General features: G+C 38.4%; 3 long non-coding RNA genes across 4 annotated transcripts in view; 2 read left to right on the plus strand and 1 right to left on the minus strand.

The window, feature by feature from the left end:
* The window catches only part of LOC309512811, a 115,630-nt gene that overhangs the window by 43,326 nt on the left and 53,110 nt on the right, over nucleotides 1-19,194 (plus strand). The gene's annotated exons all lie outside the window — the stretch shown is intronic.
* On the plus strand, nucleotides 3,408-7,778 carry LOC309480898. Of its 2 annotated transcripts, none has more exons than XR_014199804.1 (7): nucleotides 3,408-3,453; nucleotides 4,826-4,869; nucleotides 5,048-5,099; nucleotides 5,301-5,458; nucleotides 5,644-5,683; nucleotides 6,653-6,727; nucleotides 7,078-7,778. It is a non-coding gene; the product is annotated as an uncharacterized lncRNA (long non-coding RNA). The 2 variants fall into 2 exon arrangements; XR_014199805.1 differs by having other exon boundaries at nucleotides 5,301-5,388.
* LOC309487163 lies at nucleotides 10,593-17,205 on the minus strand. The gene is made up of 2 exons (XR_014201789.1): nucleotides 15,876-17,205; nucleotides 10,593-13,288 (listed from the first exon to the last, which is right to left on the minus strand). It is a non-coding gene; the product is annotated as an uncharacterized lncRNA (long non-coding RNA).

Genomic DNA, 19,194 nt, shown 5'->3' on the forward strand with positions numbered 1-19,194 from the left:
ACATTAGATTGAAAGTCGTGCAGAGTGACACGAAAAAAAAGAAGCAAATTCGTGCCCATAGACACGAATCAATTGTCACGGTTCATAAATTCATTGTTTCCTTCGTGTCTCGTGTAACTGTTGTTCTGTGTGTGTGTGTGTGTGAGTGGGCGTGGCACTCATTCCGGAGGATCAGCGATCCAGCTGATCTCATTCATCACCCCAGCTGCAGCTCATTCAGTCTCCTATAAAACCTCACCGCATTATTCTCTCATTGTCAGATCGTTGGTTGATGTCTCCCGTTTGTGATCCCAGTATTGTCGACGTTCCCGTTTCCTGTTCCAGTTCCTGTTCTCTGTTCTTCGGATATCGTCTTCACTTGGGTTTCACGGTTACGGCACTTCACCACGGACCTCGCTGACCATCCAGTCCCTGTGTCACCAGCGTCTCTCTCATCATCGGACTTTCACCTGTTACATCATCAGACTAGCACCTGTTACATCATCGGACTTTCACTTGTTATTTCTTCAATAAACCTGAGTTACTTGCATTCTGCTTCCGTCGTCTTGATTCAACATGACATCAATAGATTCATGTTGAGTAACCTACCGAATATAAAGCAATAAAAACGAGGATTAAAATCTCTTGATTAAATGTTGAGTAATGTAGCTCTTAAAGTTTGCAAAATGAATAACAATTGAGAAAAAACAATACTGTGCTCTCGAAAGAAAAACATGGTGCAGGCAGGAAAAATACGTCCCATTGAAATACATTAGATTGAAAGTCGTGCAGAGTGACACGAAAAAATGGGGAAATTCGTGTCCACGAACACGAATCAATAGATTAAATTTCGTGACTATGTCCCGAACTGCCATGCCATTTTGGCTCGAGATACTTCCAGTTGTTGCAGTTGTCTCCAGCGAGACCGAGAACCCTCCAGAAGCTACTGTCAGCGAGACCGAGAACCCTCCAGTAGCTACTGTCAGCGAGACCGAGAACCCTCCAGTAGCTACTGTCAGCGAGACCGAGAACCCTCCAGAAGCTACTGTCAGCGAGACCGAGAACCCTCCAGAAGCTATTGTCAGCGAGACCGAGAACCCTCCAGAAGCTATTGTCAGCGAGACCGAGAACCCTCCAGAAGCTATTGTCAGCGAGACCGAGAACCCTCCAGTAGCTACTGTCAGCGAGACCGAGAACCCTCCAGTAGCTACTGTCAGCGAGACCACAGGCTCATCAGAAGCTACAAGACCCCGGGGCCCTAAGGCAAAAAGACAAAGAAGTGAAGTATATTTCCTTAATTGTCAGTAATGTCTTATTAGTGAATAATATGTGGGGCATCTCAGAACTATGTTTTTTTTAATACAGTACCTGTCAAAAGTTGGAACCCACATACCCATTTGAGAGAATGGGAAAGCGTGCCCAATCTTTTGACTGATACTGTACATTCTAAATGAGTCTGTAGAACCCAGTTCTGGCAGGTCACGTTAGACAAGCTCGCATCAGCTGATCCACGTCTACCTATAGGAATACAACGCCTATCACTGAATACATATATACGCTCCTCTAGTATTATTAAAAGCTATTGCGTTTCCCAGGAGCTATTTACTCTCCTCCATCCCCAGCTCCTCCTCTCATCAATCAGTATGTGGCATTCTGATTCCCTCTGAATGAGACTTAAATTCTCTAATATTGTTGTACATTACAAATAATTAATGATATCTGCAATACATTAATGTTGGTTCTGTTCTGTTATTGCTGCTCTCCCTGCTCTTATTCATGCTAGGCAGCATGGATGCGCATGGAGTTCTTGTCCAGAGCAAAACTAGATCGCCAATCAAAACTGTATGCTAACTGTCAATCATGTTTGATGATTGTGGCCCTGACTGAAATAATGTTTAATAAAATGTGGTATGTTGTATATTCTTTATACAGATTCAGTCCAACAGAGGGTAGCCAGCAAGATGAAGCAAAAAAAAAAGTGTTAAAGGTACAATATGTAAGAATTTTGCATTAAAATATCCCAAAATCTCAAGGCCAGTGTTATATATTTTGTTAAGTTGATTACTTACAATATCCCAAATGTTTCCAACTATTTTTAAATCGTGAGAAAATTGCGATTTTATCCAAGGAAACGGGGCGTTAGAACAGGGGTGAGCTGGGAGTCGCCAGTCAATTGCGTCATATCCGCGTTACCCTCGGTTTGATATACCCGCGTTACCCCATCCAGTCCTGGACAAATGCGGAAGTTGTAGTTGTAGCGTCTATCAAGCTACAAACTTTAGCTTGTTTCTTGCAGTCGTTATGGTACACAATTATTCTTTACCGATTGCTGCTGGTTCTGTCGACAAAGCATGCTTAATTTTATATTTTCCAAATGTAGCATTCGGTAATAGTTATGTTTATGTAAGGAAAGTATTATTGCTTTAGATTTGTGTTTAGTTTATTGACATTGTTTATCACGTCTGGTGTTTATGGCCATGTAAATAAACATAGCATGTGTTATACATAAAGATTAATCAGTATTTTGGCAAATGATGTGGGCATGTTCGAATGTACTTTTACAACAATTGTTTAGAACACGTAAAACTGCGCAGCGTTATCACAACAATGAATTCAACAAATACAGTAACATCTATGATAACCAATTTAGTATTAAACCTTACTTTTCTTGCGGTTAATTCATTTTAATGAAATAAAAGTGTGATGAGGTTTAAGAGTCAGGAAGGAAGAAGACAGGGGTCGGCGTGACTGGGACTCGTAGGCTACTTTATTAAAATAAAGCAAAACAAACAAAAGCCGCGCACAACGCGCATTTACCGTGGCAACCGCGACGGCACAAAACAGTTCAAAAATGAGAGCTCGGATCCACCGGTTCTCTTTCTCTGCGTCCAATTTTCTCTCCAGTCTCTCTCTCGTTCCAGCGCGGCTTATAAGCTCTCCACGCCAATAATACTTTGCACTTGACCTACTTGCTCGTCTCTTCTCTCTCCCGTTACAGACCGCGCTGAACCACGCCCCCCTCGCCACAAAAAGCATGTCATTAAACGCAACATTTATAAAAATAGAACTTAGCCTCATCCATGAACATGATTTTTCGATTCCCGTCTGACTGATTTACATCCACGGTGGAGTTTAAAACGACAGTTCCCATCATTCCACGCTCCTTCACATCGTCATCAAGCTACGCCGTTGTTGTTGTTTGGAATGTAGCGCCCTCTAGCGGCAAAAAAATTCTTGCATATTGTACCTTTAAGTACATTTTCTCTATTTAAAATGATATGATGTATCAATTACACATTGATTCAGGGTATTTGGTAACAGTTTGCCACAGTTTGGTATTGTCTATACTGGTATATTGGTATACTTATTTCAATGTTATATTGCCTATCTTTCAGATGAGTGTCCAGAATGCTGTATAAGAGTGAGGCAAACAACTTTGAGTACTCCAAAGTTTTGAAAAGAAGAGTGAGAGAGGTTTGTCTTTCTAAAGCCATTTCAAACTGTCTTGCTTTATATCAATGTACCCTCATTCACTCATTATTAATATTTTAATCCTTTTTGATTCTACAATGAAAAAAGGCCATGTGTCCACCAAAGCGGTTTTTTTCACGCGACTGCCGTATTTTTCCAATTGTTTTTAATGGGAGCGCCGTGGTTTTAAAACATGCATGGGTGTAACAAGGTGCTGAGCGTATTTTACACGCTGATATACCGAGCCTTCTGCGTTTTTTACCAGTCGCCGAGAGTTGACGAATGTTCAACTTTGGGTAAAACGCAGCGCTCATCACTGTCACTTTTTACCCAGCCGTCCAATCACAGTGGAGGAGGGGCTGGACAAATGCCACACAGACCAACTGTCACATTCTGCTTGCTCACATTTAAATTTATTGGAATTTTTAACAACACAGAAATAAAATGATCTGTGAAATGAGATACTAGTACACTTTTGTTGATATTTCATATAATATGTGATTTCAGCAGAGCGCCTAGCGTTTTCAGCTGGCTAAAAACGGTTTGGTGGACATGCGGTTTAATACTGCGTTAAAAAAATGTCTTCATTGTTTGAGCACTTGACTCTACAACTGGATGTTTGGAGAACAATAATCTGGATTTAGTGTTCATGCACTGAGCACTAATTTAACCAGAGTTTTACAAACAAGATGCATACATACTTTACAATAACAGAAAATAATTTGGCTGTACGTATTGCTCATATGATGTAGACTGCTGTCCAATCAATACTTCGGTTACCAACCAATATATGTTTAGGTAGGTCTTATGTTGGAATTTATTTAACGTTACTTGTTGTAGTTATTAGTTGTCTGTCTGTCTGACAAATATGAAACCTACAATTGCACATTAATGTAATTTTGCAAGTAATTATTCGTCTTTGATTTTCCTTATAGCCTTCATACTTTTTTGCAAGTATTGACATGAAATAGGTCTTAAATTCTTAAAATCTTAAAAATATTTATTTACTAATTAAATGTAATTTACTTTTTGAAACTTGCAGAAACCTTGAAAACATTAATGTAAAGATAAAATAGTAGAATGATTACGTTGGTAATGTAAAGTTAACATGAATTGAAACTGTCACAATGTTTTCATGTAATTTACTAGACCACTCAGATGTATGATATTGTACTGTACCACTTTGAAACACCACCTTACAGCAATAAATGTTCTTGTTTTAATGTTATTACATGTTAATATTTTCCAACAAAGTATATTTTGAGTACTCCTGACATGACTTACTTGCTACCACCACAATTGCAAGACTTGTGCCAAGACAAACGTTGCTGGATGTTGTGTTGTGATAGTTTTTCTGTGTGTGTTTATTCTATAGGGAACAGAGGAGGTCCTTATTTGTTGGGTTCCATGCAAGACCTGGTAGGTGTACTAATGTACAGTTTATTACACACTGACACCATACACAACAGTTTAAACATTAACAATGTTAACAGTTTTTTTTAATAGTTATATTTCATAAAATGATATACCATTTTGCTAGCCTGACAGAGTTACTCAGCAAATGTAAATTTTTACTTTAAACGTTGTATCTTTACAGTGGGACCAAATGGAAGGACTCCTGGGAGCCCTCCTCCCTTCTTGAAGAATGAGTTAAGCATTTTGTTTGTTAATTTTAAAATTATAATGAATAAAATAACTACAAAGTTTTTGGCTTGTTATTCATTGTCTAAAAAACTATGCTATATACAGTTCATACAGATCTTTAGAAATAACTTAATTTAAAATATTGTATTAAATGTCAGTTTTGTATGAATAAATGTTCACTAGTTCACACTTACATATAATTTCAGGTAGCAAGGTTTAATGCCTATTTGGCGTGCTGTCCGGAGGGAGGGCTCCGAGCTCGGATTAGGCCCGAATCCAGAGTACTCCCCCCGTGTAAGTGTTCAGAACTAGAAGTGTGGAGAAGGGGTGGTGGAGGGATGATGCAAACTGTTAATGGATCGAGGTAAAACTGTTGAGTCTATAGATACCCTCTTGTCATTGTTTGCTGAGTGCTATCCACTCGTGTTAATTATCTGAACGTGTTCCTCCCAAACTTAGTTAATAAAACTTCATTTATATTTATGTCTGTGAAAGATGTTATTTTTTTTTTCACCTGTGTTTTTCTGTATGTGTCTTGTTTGTAAACAGGATTACTTGTAACTTGATGGATGGGTGGGGCATGGTCCAGGTAGGAAACTATCAAATTTTTTATTAGGGTTTAGATTAATTAAAATGGATGTATTTGGAGACATTTGCTTTACTATATGCCCTTGATGTTCAGGTTTGTGTCCCTTTGTTCAGATGACATTGTGTGGTAAACATCATAATGGTCCTGGTTCCACACTAGGGAAGGAAGTGGAACAGTAGTTGGCATGCCATGTAATGGCAGTTTTCCACTACACAGTACCAGCTTGGCTCGGCTAGCTTTTCACTGTGTTTTCCATTGCAGCTAGTACCTCCACAATAGTACCTGGTTGTCATAGCGACACACTCCCGCTACCCACACACACAGGGCAATGGAGGAAATCGAGTGTATATGCTGTTTTTGATCCTCTGGATGTGGCTGTTTCTCATAGCAAAAAGTAAACTATTTAAAAATGACGGGGTTATTCACTCGTTACTTTGCAGTGATGCAGTGAATAGTGACGATTCTCTCTGACCAATCAGCAGTCTGCCTGGTTTTCACAATGTTTTAGTATCGCCTCAGCTCGCTCGAACCTGGCCGGAGGTGATACGAAAAAAAGTACCTGGAAGCAGTTACAGGTACAACTTTTATACATGTGGAAAACCAAACAAAGGCGAGTCGGGGCGAGCTGGTACTGTGTAGTGGAAAAGCACCATAGATGTGCCAAGTGCCATCATTATATGCCTCTGTATTTGGATAGAAGACCAGTAGCAGTTGGATCTTTTGATCTATTATTCATTGGCAATGCAATAATTATGCCTTCTAAGCATCAAACTGATTTAATATTGGCATAAAATTACATATAAATTTAAATACATAAAAAAGAGACCTGTTTAATATCCAAGAAACAAATGTAACTTGTTTTTAACAATATGAACATGATTAAACAGAATAACCTGAATTATCAAGTAATCAGATAACAAAAATCAAATGGTGGTTCGTACACTAATAATACGTTTCTTGTAATTTTAGACTTCTAAAGCAGATCCACTTTGGGACCTGGAAACCCTGAAAGCACCAGCTGCAAAATGAGAGAGTGGGCAGATGGTAAGAAAATAATGAACATGATCTGACATGAAGAAGTTTTATGTTTATTACGAAGTTGACCACAATGTTATTCTGCTGTAGTAATCTGTAATTAAATGCTTGTCTGTCACAATTTCACAATATCTCCAGCCAAATATTTATAGCCACTTGTATGATATCTTGGTATCGTTTACATGAAGCTGCATTTTCTTTTGACGAGTAAAGATAATGATTAAAAAGTTATTTTGATGCTGGAAATGCAGCATTGTAGACTATTTGTAGATATTTGGAATTGTCATCTTTTTTTGGGACCTTGACTGCTGTGTGATGTCATCTTTTTCTTTCTGTTTTTCCTTACAATTCCTCTACAGGTTCCTGTGACTTGATAGAGGACGCTAGATGTGGGCACAACAGTTCTATCAATCGTCTGTTTGTCTGTTGGAAAATAATGCAATTGAATTTGACATTTCAAACCAAAGCTAATAAGTGTCTCTCTTGACTGGCATCACCAGTAGTGAAATAATAATGTTAAAAGTTTGTTAGTGAACTAAAAAGTCCTTAGTAGCCTACTGCTTTAATAAATCACTGTAACTTTTGCATGAAGTACATTGACAGGGTATGTAATATTGCCTCTGATCTTCTTCAATTTCTTCATATTATTCTGTATGTGTACGTATGCAATATCTATTCACTGTTTGTTGAACATCATCAAATGGAATTTAAACCATAGATGTTTTTCTGTTATGTTTTCCATATTGTATCATCGATAAAATCCACTTTCACTGACATCCTGTAAATCTGTGGAGAAATTTCTTCCTTTGTCTTGATGCATACATATGTTCACTACTGTAATAAACACAATTGTAATGGCCGGTTGTGTGAACTTAACAGAATACATATTTAAAAAAATAAATTAAAGAAAGTAGACTTATAATTTTATTCAGCAAGGATACATTACATTAATTAAAAGTGACAGTAAAGACATTTACAATGCTACAAAAGCTTTCTGTTAAATAATATAAAATAATTATTTTAAACTTTCCATTCATCAAATAAACAAAAATTAAATGTATCATGCTTACTATAGTTTTTATTTCTCACAAGTTCATGACTCATGCAAAAGCACTTAGGCCTATAGTGTAGCCTATTTTACTGTGGTACATACGTATGTGCACTAATAAACACCATTGTGATGGCATTGCCTGCTATGAAAGTACCATTTGGACACCTAATTGACTTATTCTCTATAATGCAGATGCTCACAAGTAGGCTACATGAATTGTGCAAAAACACTTAGCAAACACTTTCGTGCAAAAACACTTAAATGGTGCATATTTTACTTGTGTGGTGCGTACACTACTGTAAAGACAATTGTTAAGACAATTATATGACAATTGTGATGGCATTGCCTGTTGAGTGAACTACACTACAGTTTACCGTAGTAAAAACAAAACAGTGGGCTACACTTTATCAGGGTTCTGTAGTATTCATTAACAAAGTGTTGTAATAGGTAATAGGCCTACTACAATTTACTAAAGTAAGTTTCACATCCAAAAGTAAATGCAAACTACAAACAGCGTCATGTTCACCCAAATAGCATTATTCATATCACATTAATCCTACACTGTTAACAACATGCTAACTGCTAATTTCTAAGTAAGGGGGCAGTTTAGTAAAGCCATGGCCAAACAAACGTTGTAAAACTCCGGCTGCAGTAAAACCTTTTTATATTATGTGCATAGATGGTTTTATAACCCTATATTTAACCCCTAATTTGCTAAGACAACGAGAGTGGTGCTGCTGATGTTTTTATAAAGCTGCTCCAAAATATTAACTAACATCTTTACTTTTTCTCAACATAGATCTATAAATACAGTGTAAGTATGACTTCGGTTTTAGGCTACTATAGGTTTGATATATTCCGTAGATGTATCTTTTTACAACCCTATTCACAGCAATACTTTGGTAACTGGAAGAACTACAAATATGGCGCTAATTTGTGTCAAGCTGGAGGGTGCTGCTATAGGAAATTGTAGTTTTAAATAAATATAGCTTATTACTTAAAATTGAAAGTAATAAATACTGAATTAAGAGTACAATTAGGCGGGATTTAAGTGGATGTAATCGCATTTGTGTGATAATATTTTATATAACTGCTAAATAGGTGAGAATCAATTTTGACCATAATTGACTGCACCCCATTTTAGTGACTCTATCCTTAAGAGTATAGTCACATAGCTAAAGAGCTCTCTATAACAATTGGTCCGATGTATTTCGCCCCTTCTGTATTTTGAATGACAGCTAAAACCAGCCTAAGACAGTTGGCTTGTCTAAGCTGGTTTAAACTGGAAGTAGCTATAGCAGATTGGTTTTAGAGGGGTTTTGAACATTTTTTAGCTGGTCTTAGCTGGTTTTAGCTGGTCAGGCTAAAACCAGCTAGGCCAGGCTGGAAAAAAGCTAGGCCAGGCTGGGAGACCAGCCATGGCTAGCTGGATTTTTCAGCAGGGCATGCACTGAGGTCAAAGTTCAGAGGTCAATATTCCAAAGCAGGAGCCATTTCCAATCTTCATACTGGCATATATTATTCTCTAATCCTACGTCAAGGCTTTAATTTCAACATTTCATTGACACAGCTTTGTCCCAGGGATAGTTTCAGTGAAACCTTTGGAAGCCCAACCTCCAGCCTCCAACCTCACAGGCATCCCATCACAATTGTGTTTATTACAGTAGTGCACATATGCATGTACCATGTACCACACCCAAGTAAAATATGCACTGTTTAAGTGTTTTTGTATGAGTCATGAACTTGTCAGCATGGGGTCAACCCTATATTCCCACATTTCTAAGATTTTTTTTTTTCTTGTTACGAAGAATTTAGAAAATTAGGCCCTATGTTTCCACAGTCTTATGTTCCCACAGCCCTATGATCCCACAGTCTCGTTTATATTGGGTTTAGGGTTAGGGTTAAAGAAAATCAACCTTGGAAATGATGGAACATAGGGCTGTGGGAACATAGACACGCTCCCGTGAGCATCTGCATTGACTTATCAAATGACTCTCTTTACTAATCAAAAAGAGAGTAATCAAATTAGGTGTCCAAATGTTACGTTCACAGGAAGTTCGCTCAACAGGCAATGTCCCTATTTGATCATCTAAGCCAGTATATGTGGGGTTTCCTCAGGCTTAACCCTAACCCTAACCTTCTCTGGTTTCCCTACAACAGTCCAAAAACATGCATCATAGTTCAAATGGAGACATAAACTGTCATTAGGTGTGAATGTGACCCCTGTTATAGACTGGCCATTCATCCAGGGTATTTCTCTACATGTGGCCCAAGATGTTGGGGAAGGCAAACCAGCCTCTGAAGTCTCATGCCTCTAAAGAGGATTAGTGGTCTGGAGAATGAGTGGATGGATTATATTGACAACTTAAAGTGATAGGTCATAAAGAAATTGTTTATTTCTTTTCTTAAACAGAGTAGATTTTTTTTCTCCCCATATTATTAAAGTCAAAGGGGGCTATCAACTGCTTGGTACGCAGAATCTTCAACATATCTTCTCTTATGTTTAACAGAAAAAAAACTCAACAACTTGAGGGTGAGTAAATGATGATAGAAGTTTCATTTTTGGGTGAATTATACTTTTAAGCAGTTTAAGAAACCTGATTTGAAGTGTAGTGTGTATATATTTGGCTAAAGGGCATTTAAGGGTGAGGAGAAAACATCATCCTGCACAAACATTCATTACAAAGCAATTTAAACTATGTGACCAGATTCACTAGAATGGATCATGTTTTAGTGTGGTTAATTTTGATTAACTTATATAATTTATAAAATAGTCTGTTGAGGGAATATATTTTTCACAATTAGATTACAGGTTTGAACAGGTTTGAACAGCTAAAAATAAAAATTAACATTACCCTTAGCATGGTTATAAGGAGCCACTAATGGTCTAACCTGTAAATGTATCCTTACTGGAAGAAATGCTATAGAAATCCTTTCAGATATTCTAAGAGATGACAGAAAATTAACATTTTCAATATACGGTAAGTAAATGAAGTTATTTAAGTTATTTTTTTTTTAAACTGATAGGGTTTTATGATTTAGAATAATATAAAATGCATCATATAACCAATGCAAACAAGTAATTGTTAACTAAGCTATTACTTTATTGTAGTTGTTATCAGCAAATAATGCATATGGATGATCCTACTAAAGGAAATTTTGCTAAAATAAATGAACAAACAGGAAAACAAAAATGTCATGATAGAGCATGCCCTGGGACTGTTTAGGCCTATTTTAAACAAAAAGAGTGAGTCAAACATTTCTTTAACTTTTTAATCCATGCAATAGTGCTTTTTGAACCATTCTTTACTCCAGAAGTGCAATCTACAATGTAGTACATTTTTATGCAGATAAAAAAAATTAAATACATTGGAAATCTCTGGAAAATCAGAAATGTGGATCTACGCTGTCTTCGTCAGCTGATTCGTAGGAATCTGTAGACATGCTTTCATAGTTGTCAGTCATCTTTTTAATCCATGCAATAGTGCTTTTTGAACCATTCTTTACTCCAGAAGTGCAATCTACAAATCTTGTAAATTTTTAGGCAGATACAAAAAATAAAAATACATTGGAAATCTCTGGAAAATCAGAAGTGTGGATCTACGCTGTCTTCGTCAGCTGATTCGTAGGAATCTGTAGACATGCTTTCATAGTCGTCACAGTCATCTTCTTCAAGGACATCCAAACTATCCCATCCAGTCACTAATCGGTGATATGCTTCCTTCACCCTTTGTTTTTCAGTCTTCAGATCATGCAGCTGCTTTCGAAGAAGACAGAGCAAGCCACAATATGCATCCTCTGACAGTCCTGATGGATAGGCAAAAAAAAAAAAAAAAAAAAAAATTAGGCATTATAAATATAGGTAATATAGGTAACATGAAACCAGGGGTGGATCTACAGGGTGGCAGCTGCCACCCATGGGATAAAGCCTTGCCACCCATGTTGCCACCCCATTTATAAGTCAGATAATATTTCTTAAAGGTGCATTATGCGATCCTGGTTGGTATAACCTCTTGTTGATATTTGAAATTATCATCAAACAAAACGGACGCTAACTAGCCCCTCCCTTCTCCTCATACTTTCCCCAAACCCCACCCCCACATCATTCTAGTCAGTTATTGACTGGAACAGTCTGTTATGTTTACTGCTTACGGGTCGAACTGTTTTTGCTCAGTTTGTTTGAGCTGCTTTTGTGGAGAATAGGCTGTCTGCAGAGACCTCGTTTCTCTACAGTGTGTTCAGGAGACAGCCAGCTAGCGGATCGTGAGATGTTGTTTGCGGTAGGTGAAAAAAAAATGTTTTGGCCTAAAAGACGCCTGACATCACTGATAGCACCTTTAAGTATATTTTGTGTTCATAGCCTACGTTGAAGACCAAGGAGACCCGCATCAAACAGAAATCTTAGAATCCCCTCCCCTTCACAATGGTTTCACCCATCATCAGCACAGCAGTGACCCCTGCGAAATTTTACAGTCTGCAGTACGCAGTGTCTCCATTGACGGTATATAATAAGTGTCTCGGAAAAGAGAGGCTGATAAGCAGTTAGCAGTGAGTTTAGAGGTAAGTTTTTCACCAAGTTGAAAAAGTCCATAAGCAGACAGTTAAGTAACCCTGCAACAACCACATTGTTACGTTATTTACATACGCAATACTTTCAAATTTTTCTATGATTGTCAGGTCTCTCAGATAAGGGTCTAACAACGTTAGTCTAGCTCTTTGGGTGTTAAACTAATTAACATTAAAAATAATGTTTGATTAAAAAGGTACTTTACTGAGTCTTTATGGAATTAGAGGGAAATGTTTGAACGTCATGGTTATCATTGCAACAATCCTGCATTATAATATTGTTTCAATCCAGATAACCTAAATCTACAGACCCTTTCCAAAAATTTGAATATCGTGGAAAAAGTTCATTTATTTCAGGAATAAAATGTGAAACTAATATATAGACTCATTGCATGCAAAATGAGATAGCCTATTTCAAGCCTTTTTTGTTGTAATTTTGATGAAACCTTTATTTGTTGTGATTTTGATGAAGCTTGTTAATTAATGATTACAGCTTGTGAAAACAACAAAATCGAAATGTCAGAAAATGATAATATTGCATGAAATCACACAGTAGTTACACAGTAATCTCATGCTCATTGAACCAGGTTTTGGTTATTTTGGCAGTGTGGGCAGGTGCAAGTCCTGCTGGAAAATGAACTCAGCATCTGCATAAAGCTTTTCTGCTGAAGGAAGCATAAAGCGTTCTAAATGTCCTGGAAGACGGCTGCGTTGACTGGTCATAAATCTAATCCTGATTTTGTGGTTTTCACAAGCTGTAAGCCATAATCATCAAAATTATAACAAATAAAGGCTTGGAATATCTCACTTTGCATGCAATGAGTCTATAATATTAGTTTCACATTTTAAGTTGAATTCCTGAAATAAATGAACTTTTTTAAATTTTTTGGAAAGGGTCTGTATTGATGGCTTATGTTTTATGACAAACGATAGTTTGCCTCAGGTAGATTACCCTTAAACCCTTAAAGGGTTTGCGTTAAACGCAGTTTGCGTTTGCGTTGCACCCTTAAAAGAATGCGTATCACTCCGTCCCACGGGCAGCTTTGGGGCTCTCTGATCATTGTTTGGTTCATCTTATACCGACCTACAGGCAGAAACTGAAATCAGCTAAACCTGTAATAAGGACTGTAAAAAGATGGACCAACGAAGCAGAGCAGGATCTACAGGCCTGCTTCGATTGCACTGATTGGACTGTTTTTGAAGCTGCAGCCACCGATCTGGATGAGCTCACAGATACTGTAACATCATATATCAGTTTCTGTGAGGATACATGCATTCCTACCAGGACATTCTTATCATTCACTAATGATAAACCATGGTTTACTGGGAAACTCAAACAGCTTCGTCATGCCAAAGAGGATGCTTACAGAAGTGGGGATAAAATCTTGTATAACCAGGCCAGAAACAGACTGACAAAGGAGATCAGAGTTGCTAAAAGAAGCTACTCTGAAAAGCTGAAAAACAGCATCAGTCTGGAGAGGCCTGAGGAACATCACCAACTACAAATCACCATCCCCCCGATCTGTGGAGAATCAACAACTGGCTGACACTCTCAATGCATTCTATTGCAGGTTTGAGAAGCCCAGATTCACACCTCACACCCGCTCTGATGTGCACTTCACACATCCACCATCACCTCCTGCAACCCCTCTCCTCCCCCCTTCTGCCATCCAACCTGAGCTTAAGGTCTGTGTGGAGGACGTGAGCCGAGTCTTCAAAAAACAGAAGACTAGGAAAGCTTCAGGCCCAGACGGCATCTCATCTGCTTGTCTAAAAGCCTGCGCTGACCAACTGGCCCCAGTCTTCACGCAGATCTTCAACAGATCATTGGAGCAGTGTGAAGTTCCCTGCTGCTTCAAACGCTCCACTATCATTCCGGTTCCCAAAAAACCTAAAATCACTGGACTTAATGACTACAGACCTGTCGCTCTCACGTCTGTGGTCATGAAGTCGTTTGAAAGACTGGTGTTGGCCTATCTGAAGGACATCACTGGACCCCTTCTGGATCCCTTTCAGTTTGCTTACAGAGCAAACAGGTCTGTGGATGATGCAGTCAACATGGGACTGCACTATATCCTGCAACATCTTGACAGACCTGGGACTTATGCACGGATCTTATTTGTGGACTTCAGTTCGGCCTTCAATACCATCATCCCTGATCTTCTCACAGCCAAACTGACTCAGCTCTCCATGCCATCCTCAATCTGTCAGTGGATCTCCAGCTTCCTGACAGACCGGCAGCAGCGAGTGAGACTGGGGAAGCTCACATCCAGGACCCTCACCATCAGCACTGGCGCCCCCCAAGGGTGCGTTCTCTCCCCACTGCTCTTCTCCCTGTACACTAATGACTGCACTTCTAAAGACCCCTCTGTCAAGCTCCTGAAATTTGCAGACGACACCACCGTCATCGGTCTCATCCAAAATGGTGACGAGTCTGCTTACAGACTGGGGGTTGAACAGCTGGCTGTCTGGTGCAGCTATAACAACCTTGAGCTGAACACGCTCAAAACAGTGGAGATGATTGTGGATTTCAGGAGAAAATCCCCAGCACTCCCCCCTCTCACCATCATGAACAGCACTGTGGAAGCAGTGGAGTCATTCAGGTTCCTGGGCTCTACCATCTCTCAGGACCTGAAGTGGGCAAATCACATTGACTCCATTGTGAAAAAGGCCCAGCAGAGACTGTACTTCCTTCGCCAGCTGAAGAAGTTCAATCTGCCACAGGAGCTGCTGATCCAGTTCTACTCAGCCGTCATTGAGTCTGTTTTAAGCACTTCCATCACTGTCTGGTTTGGTTCAGCTACCAAATCGGACATCAGGAGACTACAACGGACAGTCCGGACAGCAGAGAGGATTATTGGTGCCCCCCTGCCAACCCTCCAGGACCTGTACTCTTCCAGAGTGAGGAAGAGAGCAGGTAAAATCATCACAGACTCCACTCACCCTGGACACCCCCTGTTTGAACTGTTACCGTCAGGACGGCGACACAGATCACTGGCCACAAGAACATCCAGGCACAGGAACAGTTTCTTTCCACAGGCCATTTCCCTTCTGAACACTTAACATGCCCCCCAAGGCATATGCCTGCAAGTGCAATACTCCCACTGTCTAGTGCAATATTCTCTTAACTCAGGTGATATTTATATTTATATTATTCATACTACTCAAAATACTGTAAATATGTTCATAATCTGTAACATGCACTAGACTCCCACTGTCTAGTGTAATATTCTCTAACTCAGGTGATATTTATATTTATATTATTCATACTTCTCAAAATACTGTAAATATGTTCATAATCTGTAAATGTTTATTCAGACTAAACCCAACTGTGACCCCTTTTTTTTACTTTTTATACTATTTTTATTTTATTTTATTTTTTTATATATTTTATTCTTAGAATTTGTATTACTATGTTTCTTGTTGTATTTGTATTTGTATATGTGCACTGGAAGCTTCAGTACCAAGAAAAATTCCTTGTGGGTGCAAGCACACTTGGCAATAAAGCTCTTTCTGATTCTGATTCTGGTTCTGATTAACAAGACGACCCTAGGTTGCATTTTGGCGAGAGTTACCTTTTAAGAAGCAACTTAGCGATGTATATCAATACACTAAATTTGACATGCCTGTCAAAATTCTTAAGTAAACTCCAATGAGAGGTAAAATATTTATAATTTAATAATCAATGATTTCTGAGAAAACAAACACTTACTCTTAGTAGTGAGGCCATCTGACAACGCATCAGTCTGATCGTTTAGATCTTTGACACGTCTGGAGATGTGATCCCAGTGTCTCTTCATCTCCTCCACAAGTACAGCCTCTTCTTCCTCAAGTCTCTGTACTTGCATCAGCTTGTCAAATACCTTTTTTTTCATGGCCAGAGAAGCATCACCAACTGAAAATGAAAATGAACTTGATATGTAACAAAAAATAAAAGGTATGATACAAGTTTTTGCACGTTTATCAATTAAATAAATTGTTTACATAAATTAAAAGATTTAATCACGTCAATATAAACATTTCTTGATAATCTACTCACCCCAATGCCAACCAAAATGTTCATTTCTCTATTTCTTAAGTTTTTTAATAAAACATTTCAGGATTTTTCTCCCCATGATGGACTTCAACTAACCAGGGAAAACACAGACCAACTTCTGGCAAATGTAGATTTGCTCTGCAAGTTAGTCTGGCCAAGAGTCCATTTAAGCTCATTTCTAATCTTTCCAAATCTTGGCAATAATCTCAAAAGTTTAGGTGGCTTTACACAATGATGATCGCTCTGATTGGTTTTAGGTCTTTCCAATTACCCCCAGCGACATCCGTTGGTGAAGCGCAACAACTTTGAAATGCGTTATTATATTAAAATTGCAAACACATGAGGACAGTCTCAATGAAAGACCCACGACTGACAGAGGAACGTGCTATTACATTTCTCTCCTAAATGGTAGGAGATTAAATTAGATTTAATGGAGCATTTTAACTGTGACAAGATGATTGACAGGGCAGTTTATGTGACAGGATGTATATGAAAGATCCATCCAATAAAGATAACAAAGTAGTATGTCCCAAAGCTTGCCTACTCTTTTGCTACACATTCAAAAGTAAATACCTTTTATTCACAAAAAGAGTAAGTAGGCAAATTGGGACGCAGCATATGGCTTTACACAATGACGATCGCTCCGATTGGTTTTTGGTCTATTCAATTGCGCCCAGAGGCATTTGAGCAACGTCTGTTTGTGTTCTTTGAAAATGAGTTGTTAATGAAGATTTTCCAGACCCTATCTCAGTTACGACTGAGAAGGGTCTGGTTTTAACCAGGCTAGACTTCAACCACAACCAACATATTGAAGTCTAAATCAATGCAGTTTCAAAGGGCTCTACACAATAGGGTCTTTATCTAGCATTTATATACTCTTTAACCACAGTTGTTCATCTTGTGATGGTCTGCCAAGCATCCGGTTCAAAAAGGCAGGGAAGGGGCGAAAAATTCCATCTCATTCTCCTCCAAATTCAAAATTGTTGTCGGACATCTTTGATTTAGTTTATTATTACCATTTAAAAAAAACAAAACTCTTGTGACATTTCCAACATGACGACGTAATTTCCGGCACGTCGCAGACCAGCACAAGATGAACAATTGTGGTTAAAGTATATCAATGTATATATATATTTTTTAGAAAATGACCAATCGTTTAGCTAGATAAGACCCTATTCCTCAGCTGAGATTAGGGCTGGGCGATATGGACCACAACACTTCTAATATACATGCATTTGAAAAGCAGATTTCTCTAAATTTTCTCGGTTTGCTTTCAGCTTAGACATAACCAACTTTCTTTATGTAAACCTTGTGTGTATTTGAGAGTATTAGCAAAATAAGACTCGAAAGATAACTTAGTCCAAAAGTAACCAGGCGCTGTTAAATAGGCTTCAGTGCATGTGCGCTTCAGGTGTTCGTGCTCAGTAAAGCGCATGTTAGAACAGCCCATCAGCAGTGAATGACACGTATAACTGGGAAGGCTTTAAAGCACATGGAAATAATGAACTTTTGTGAACTCACTAAACTGCAGTGTCCCGTTCCTCTGCGTTAACATTCGATGCAAGTATGTGTCGCGCTGTACCCTAGGCTGTTGAGTAGGGCTGTACTGTCCCAGTCGATTAGTCGATTAATTGGTCGATACGTTCTGGTTCGACCAAAATTCTGATTGGTCGATTTTTTTGCCGCGTTTATTTCATCATTTTTGCTGTGCTGAGGCGCGCTCATTTCATCAGGTGGAAAGCACTAACTGCTAATGGGGGTGTTTTCAGAGTACCCTTGTTTCACTGTAACAGTCTGTCTTCAGAACACCCCCCTTGTTTTCACCTTTTTTGGATTACCCCAACCCAAGAGAGAGCGATAACTATAGAAGGTTTGATGCTGAATATTATTTATTTAATTGTGAGAGCGTTTAATAGTCAGTCCTCTTCTAACATGTCAACAACAAAGAAATCGACAGTGTGGCAGCATTTTGTTAAAATTGATAACAGGAAAAAGGTCGAATGCAAAGTTTGCAAGCAACAGTTTTCCACAGCTCGACGACAAACATGACATGACATATCATCTAAAAGTGGTAAGCTCACTTGTCTGCGTTAGCTTGCCCTGTCTGTTTTGAGTAGGCTATATGAACATATCAGAATTTGCATATTTCAATGTTTTAGTGTGATAACCTAACTTTTTTTTTTTTTTTTGGAGCCTAATGCGTAATTGCGCTGTGCTGTTGGTTGTGTTAGTTTTGAGCCTAGGATGCTTTTTTTTCAGTTATGCACTTTATTTCGTTTCTGCTCTTGATCTGGTTTGTTTAATAAATATTCTTTTTTTTATTAAAGTGGACGTGCCTTTTGTGTTTATTAAGAGTAAAAGCTTTAAGTTAATAGTCTATTCGTGTCTCAGCTGCGAAGCTGAGCTCATGTTCAGCCTCGCTCGGTGCGAGGACATGCACGGTGAAATGATAGTGTCTGACAGTTATAACTTATTATTATAACATATGACAAATAATTGTCTAAATTATGTTGCATATTCCTCAACAGTTCTTGTGATGATATCACTAGTTGACAACATAGTACTATTTTCGGAAATCGTAGGCTATGATATTGCGCAGGTGCACGTGATCACGCTGTCAGAGCCGACAGACTCGAGTGTCAGACTCATTTCAGTGCAAAATAATTAGGTCAAAAAACGATTTAATATACTGCAAATAGCCTACTAGTTTTTTTTATGTTTATTTATAATTCATTTAGGCGGACAACAAGGCTACCAAGTACTGCGCACAGTGCGCATCTAATTAATTTAACGTTTAATTTTTAGTCGATTTTAGTCGAAAAT

Source organism: Leuciscus leuciscus, assembly GCF_965113295.1.
Source record: "Leuciscus leuciscus genome assembly, chromosome: 1".
NCBI lineage: Eukaryota > Metazoa > Chordata > Actinopteri > Cypriniformes > Leuciscidae > Leuciscus > Leuciscus leuciscus.